At 53.2% G+C, this 5,369-nt stretch overlaps 1 pseudogene; it reads right to left on the bottom strand.

The window, feature by feature from the left end:
• Positions 1-4,372: 4,372 nt before the first annotated feature.
• On the bottom strand, positions 4,373-5,082 carry LOC116863612 (annotated as a pseudogene).
• Between the last annotated feature and the right edge of the window lie 287 nt (positions 5,083-5,369).

The raw sequence follows: 5,369 nt of genomic DNA, 5'->3' as shown, positions 1-5,369 counted from the left end.
CTCTCTCCCTCCCTCCCATTCTCCTGCCTTCCCTCCCATCCACTTCCCACCCTCCCACCCTACCATCTTCCTTCTCTCCCCTCCCTTTCTCCCTCACTCCCTCCCTTCCTCCCTCCTTCTCCTCCCTTCCTCCTTACCCTTCCTACCTCATGTCCTCCTTCATTCAGCAGAAGATCTGGGGTCCCTGCTCTGCACTGAGCACTGGGGCTTCATCCCTGAGCAAGCCCCCAACCCACGTGGTCATGTCCACCTCCACTGTGGGAGGTGACAGGGATCGGTCCTCAGGGCTAACAGTGGTGATGAGCACCAGGAATCTGCTCCTGAGAACAGAGGCCGGTGGCACGAAGAAAAGAATGGAGAGACCCATGCTTAGCACTTCCTCTAGAAAAATCTGGTTCTGAAAATTGATGAAAAATAAATATATCCTAGACTTCATGCAATGTGAGTGCTAATGGCCCATATGCCCTGATTCCTAGAAGCAATAAAGAGTAAATCATCCAGTGCCAACTGGGGGTTAGTGACACAACTTTTCTGACCAAATGACAGCATTTCAGCCAACATCTCCAGGGCCTCCGAGTTTTCCTAAGGGTCTCTGTGATCCTCTGACTCTTCCATTGACCTCCTTGGGAAGCTCTGTCCTGTTGTCTTCATTGTCTCCAGCCTTTTCTGTGACCCTTCTGTTGTCTGCCCTCCCCCCACCAGGGCCACCCTCACCAGGATTCCCCATGCCCCTTGACCAGGTGCCCACATCCCACACTGGGTTCCATGAGCCCTATCTTTTGTGCAAGTCCTGTGTGCTCCCTCTGGAGTCACCTGGCTTCTTCATTGAGGCGGCCTGCATCTTCCTGCACTGGGTCTCCTCTGATGAGTCTGTGAGGCCAGCCTGTGTTCATGTCACAGGCATGGAAGCACGAGTCCAGAAGGTCCAGATGATCCCCTCCCAGTCCCAGCGTGTGGAGCCAGGGCCGAGAGTAGTGCCTGAGCAGAGGAGGAGTTAGGCCCAGGGACCCTAAGGAAGGACATGGCACAGTGAGCCCCCAGGAGGAGAGTGAGCACCGTGGGGGCCTGGCGCACAGACCTGCTGGGAGACCATGTCCCATCCGCCCTGGATGTCCCCAGGGCTGGAGGTCATCGGGGTATCCACCCTCCCAGGCTGCAGGCTGGCAGTGACTGCCAGGGGAGGGGCATGGCTGGTGCAGAAGAGAGCCCTCAGGGAGAGAGGAAGAGGCAGGCGCTCCCCCAGCAGCATGTGTACTGGGGCGGACTGAGCGGGCATCAGCGGACAGCAGTGACTGCAGCTGGGGTCTCCACACAGGACCCTTCCTGAGGCTCAGCACAAGCTTGTCTGGATGGCCTATGTCCCCAAACACAAAGTCTGGCCCAGCACTTCCCCTCAAGTTCCCAATCCTTTGTACTCAGCTCAAGTGCAAAAAATGGCCAATAGTTTAGGTGGTGTTGGGTGCACAGAAACATGTGATTTTCTGGCCCATGCTATAACATTGCTGGCATTTGAAAGATCTCAGGGCTTTGATTCAAAAATGGTAGAATGCAGGGTGCCTGGGTGATTCAGTGGGCTAAGCCTCTGCCTTCAGCTTAGGTTATGATCTCAGGGTCCTATGATCAAGTCCCACATTGGGCTCTCTGCTCAGCGGGGAGCCTGCTTCCCCTTCTCTCTTTGCCTGCTTTTTTGCCTACTTGTGATCTCTCTGTCAAATAAATAAATAAAATCTCTAAAAATAAATAAATAAATAAGTAAATAAGTAAATAAATAAAAAATAAATAAAAAAGATAGAATGCCAGGGACCCCAGACAGCTTTCTAGAAACCTGCCTCTGTGCCTTGCAGCCCTCCCAGCCCACCAGCTCTGCTCAGAAGCCCTCCAGGCCACAGGCCTGCAGTCTTGGGTCCTCAGATGGCCCATATGATGTGCCTTCAAAAAGCGATCCATGTGGGGCAGCAGGACACACTGCGGATTCCAGTAAATCCCCTTCCCAGAAAGTGAGGGTACTACTAGATGAGCTGTCAGAAAAAAGCCAGGTCAGGGTGCCAGGAAGACACCAGAGGCACAGGAGTAACTGAGGAGCATCTGAAGGTCAGGTCGGGACAGTGGGAATCTTGGGTGGTTTTGCCTAGGGGCGGCTCCCGTCCCTCTAAACCCTCAGCGTGACGGCTCTGCCACGGGATGGGGGAGGGACCATGCCTGAAGGAACTGTGGCTCCCCTGTCAGAGCTCGCTAACTTGATCTGTGCACAGGTGGGGAAACCCCGCCACACCCCAAAGAATTTCTGGAAACAGTAGCCATCTCAGTGGCATCCAACCTGGGAAGTTAACCTTCCAGCTGCCCGCGGTGGGATCGAGCCACAGACCAGCACACTAGCCAGACATGGAAGGAGAACCGGTTCTTCATTTCAATAGTTTCTGAGTTACTGGTTTGTTCCTATGGTTAGTATATTTTGCAAGGCCTTGAAAATGTTCTTCTCATGTTCTCCATCTGCTGGAGAGGATCTTGGAAAATCTCTGGTTTATAGGTAAAGTCATCCAGAATTAACCTTTGTTGGCACAGCCATGCTGGGAAAAATATGGAGTTTCCCCCCAATACTAAAAATAGTACTACTTTGTGATCCCACTACTGGATCATTTGCGGGAAATGAAGTCAATTTCTCGAAGTAAGATCTCACACTCTCACCCAATCTCCCCAAGGAGGGGTGGCCACTCTTAGCGACAGGGCACCTGTGTGGGAAGTTGTAGGCAACCCTCCCCTGGAGGCAGGTGCCTCCCTGGACAATGGGCTGCCCCAGGGCTGGGCAGTCTCCACAGCAGTAAATTCAGTGTCCAGGACACTAGGAGGAGACAGAGTGCAGCACCAAGCCAGTGAGGGTCAGGACACACTGCCCCAAATATGGCACCTTGGCAAGTTAAATATAGAAACTGAAAGAATTTTCCATAGAGCAGAAGCAGGAAGATCCCTCTGATCCCCAATCATCAGCCCTCCTTCCCGAAACAGGTCATAACACTGCCATGTGGCAACTTCTCTCCCCAGACAGCAGGGAGGACATGCTTATCACCACAGTCAAGGAATTTTGGGCCACAAAGGCTAGAGAAACAAACCTGGTTAAACTAACCTTTATCTTCCTAGTTACTTTTTTACAGTTTACCAGCCCCAGCTCAAACCCTTATGACTCTCAATTCTTCAGACATTTATTGCTTCTTTGCCTAAAACATAGAAGAACTGTAGGCTTCCATTGCCTCTGCTGGTCTCCATGTTCTTGTGAGGCTCCCAGCAAAAAAAAAAAAAAAAAAAAAAAAATCAATACACTTCGCCAGCTTTTCTCCTGTTCCTCTGTCTTTGTCAATTTCCAGACCCAGCCAGGGAACTTAAAAGGAGCTGAAGAAAACTTTCCTCTCTTGCATCCCTGGGCAGGGGGTGGGTTGGTGGGGTGGGGGGTGGGCAGGGGTTGGTGGTTGGTGGAGTCAGTAAAATCCATCCTGTCTTCCTGACCTTGGTTAAAACCGCCCTCTCTGGGAAGCAGCATAGGGCTGTGCATGGCTGGGGGAGCCAGGGAGAGGCAGGTGGAACATGTAGGAAGCTACCTGAGCCCCAGCCAGGGGACTTGGCCCCACTGACAGAAGGGAGGGGGTGGGGGGATGGGGTAGTTGGGTGACAGGTGGTAAGGAGGGCACACGTTGTGATGAGCACTGGGTGTTCCAGGCAACTAATGAATCACTGAACACTACATTAAAATCCATTAATGTATTATATGTTGGCTAATGATTTTAAATTTTAAAAATTAAATTAAATTTAAAAATAAAAAATAAAACCAATAACTAAGTGCACATAACTAAGAGGGCTCCATGCTCTTGGAGGCTGAGCTAGCGGCCACAGCCAAGGCCTCTGGTGGTCAGAGGACTGAAGGTCTGAGAGGAGGCTTGGTGCACCCCTGCCCCTGAAGCCCCATGGCCCCAGCAAGGTGCAGGGACTGGGAGGGAAGACTTGACCAGAGGCCATCCTGGCTCCAGGCAGGACCACTCCCACCCCCACCTGGCAGTGTCTGTCTAGAACCCGGAAGAAAACCTTTTCCCTTGATTGTTCTTTTTAAAGATGGTTGCTCAGCATGGACACAGAAATCATCCGACATAAAACTGGAGCCATTCATAGCTGAAAATGACCCAGAAATTATCAAACTACAGTGACCACAAAGAGAGGACCTTGTGTCCCCAGACAGGCCTCCTGTGTGTGGGTGCAGCTGGGGCCCTGGAAATGCCCGTGTGGGCAGGACTGGGCTCCATGGTCTCCCTCGAGGGGACAGAAGTAGGAACCGGCTCTCTCAGCTCTGCTCAGGACAGCACCTCCTGATGTAGACGGGGACAGCCCCTCATGAGTCCCAAATGTCCTGGTGATTCTTGGGCACAGCTTGAATCTCAGCTTCTTCATTAAGGGTGGGGAGGGCAGCCCAGCCACCATAGGTCCCACAGGTCCTCCGGGGGACAGCCCAGCCACCGCAGGTCCCACAGGTCCTCCGGGGATAGCACCTTGGTGGGCTTGTGGTCCAACAGGTACCTGTTCAAGTGGCCCTGTCATGCCACACAACCTTGATCCCATTGGCCAGGTCAACCCCCATCACTGGGTGACAGGCCAAGGTCAGTCAACCCACCACCAACCCCCTCAAAAAGGCCCCCATATAGTAAACATCACCCTGGTCCCTGGGGATGTGGGCCTGGGATCATGGCTGGCGCTGGTAGCTGAAGTCTTCTACCTTCAGCCCGGTAGAAACTGAGGTGCAGGGTGCCAAAAGAGGGACAGGATTGCCATGCCCACATGGTCGCAGAATTTCATGTCCACATCCACACATACCAGGTCGTCCAACTCATGGAGGAAGTGCTGCTCACAGAAACAGCTAACCATTTCCATGTGCTGCATGGACACATCCTGCCAGTTCGGGGTGTCAGGGACCTTGAGGACCACCACCCTCGAGCCCTCCCATGGGGAGGGCCTGGCAGCCCGCTGGTCGGTGACAACCTAGTAAGTGAACCTGTGTCCCACCATGATGGGCTTCTCTGCCCTCTGCAGGGACAGCTTCAAGAAGACCACCTATCTGCAGGGATGAGGGACAAGGTGGGAGGAGGGTCACTGTAAGAGGCTGGCAGCAGGACCCCAGAGCTGGGAGCCATGGACGTGTGCACCTTCTTCACGGGGGCAGGCCCTAAGCTGCTTTAAGCTACATCCACTCTCCCAGCCTGTCCTGAGCAAGTCTGCTCATGGAGCCTCCCTACCTTCTACTCCCAGAGATGGGGGCCATCAGCACCCCATCATACAAAGAGGAGTCTGAGGCTTCAGAGATGGGAAACCAACCCCACAGCCAGCATGCTGGA

The sequence above is a fragment of the Lontra canadensis genome, unplaced genomic scaffold, assembly GCF_010015895.1.
Source record: "Lontra canadensis isolate GAN:19392208 unplaced genomic scaffold, GSC_riverotter_1.0 scaffold1837, whole genome shotgun sequence".
In the NCBI taxonomy this organism is placed as follows: Eukaryota; Metazoa; Chordata; class Mammalia; order Carnivora; family Mustelidae; genus Lontra; species Lontra canadensis.
The sequence above is the reverse complement of the archived record's forward strand: the minus strand, read 5'-3'. Positions and strand labels throughout refer to the sequence as shown.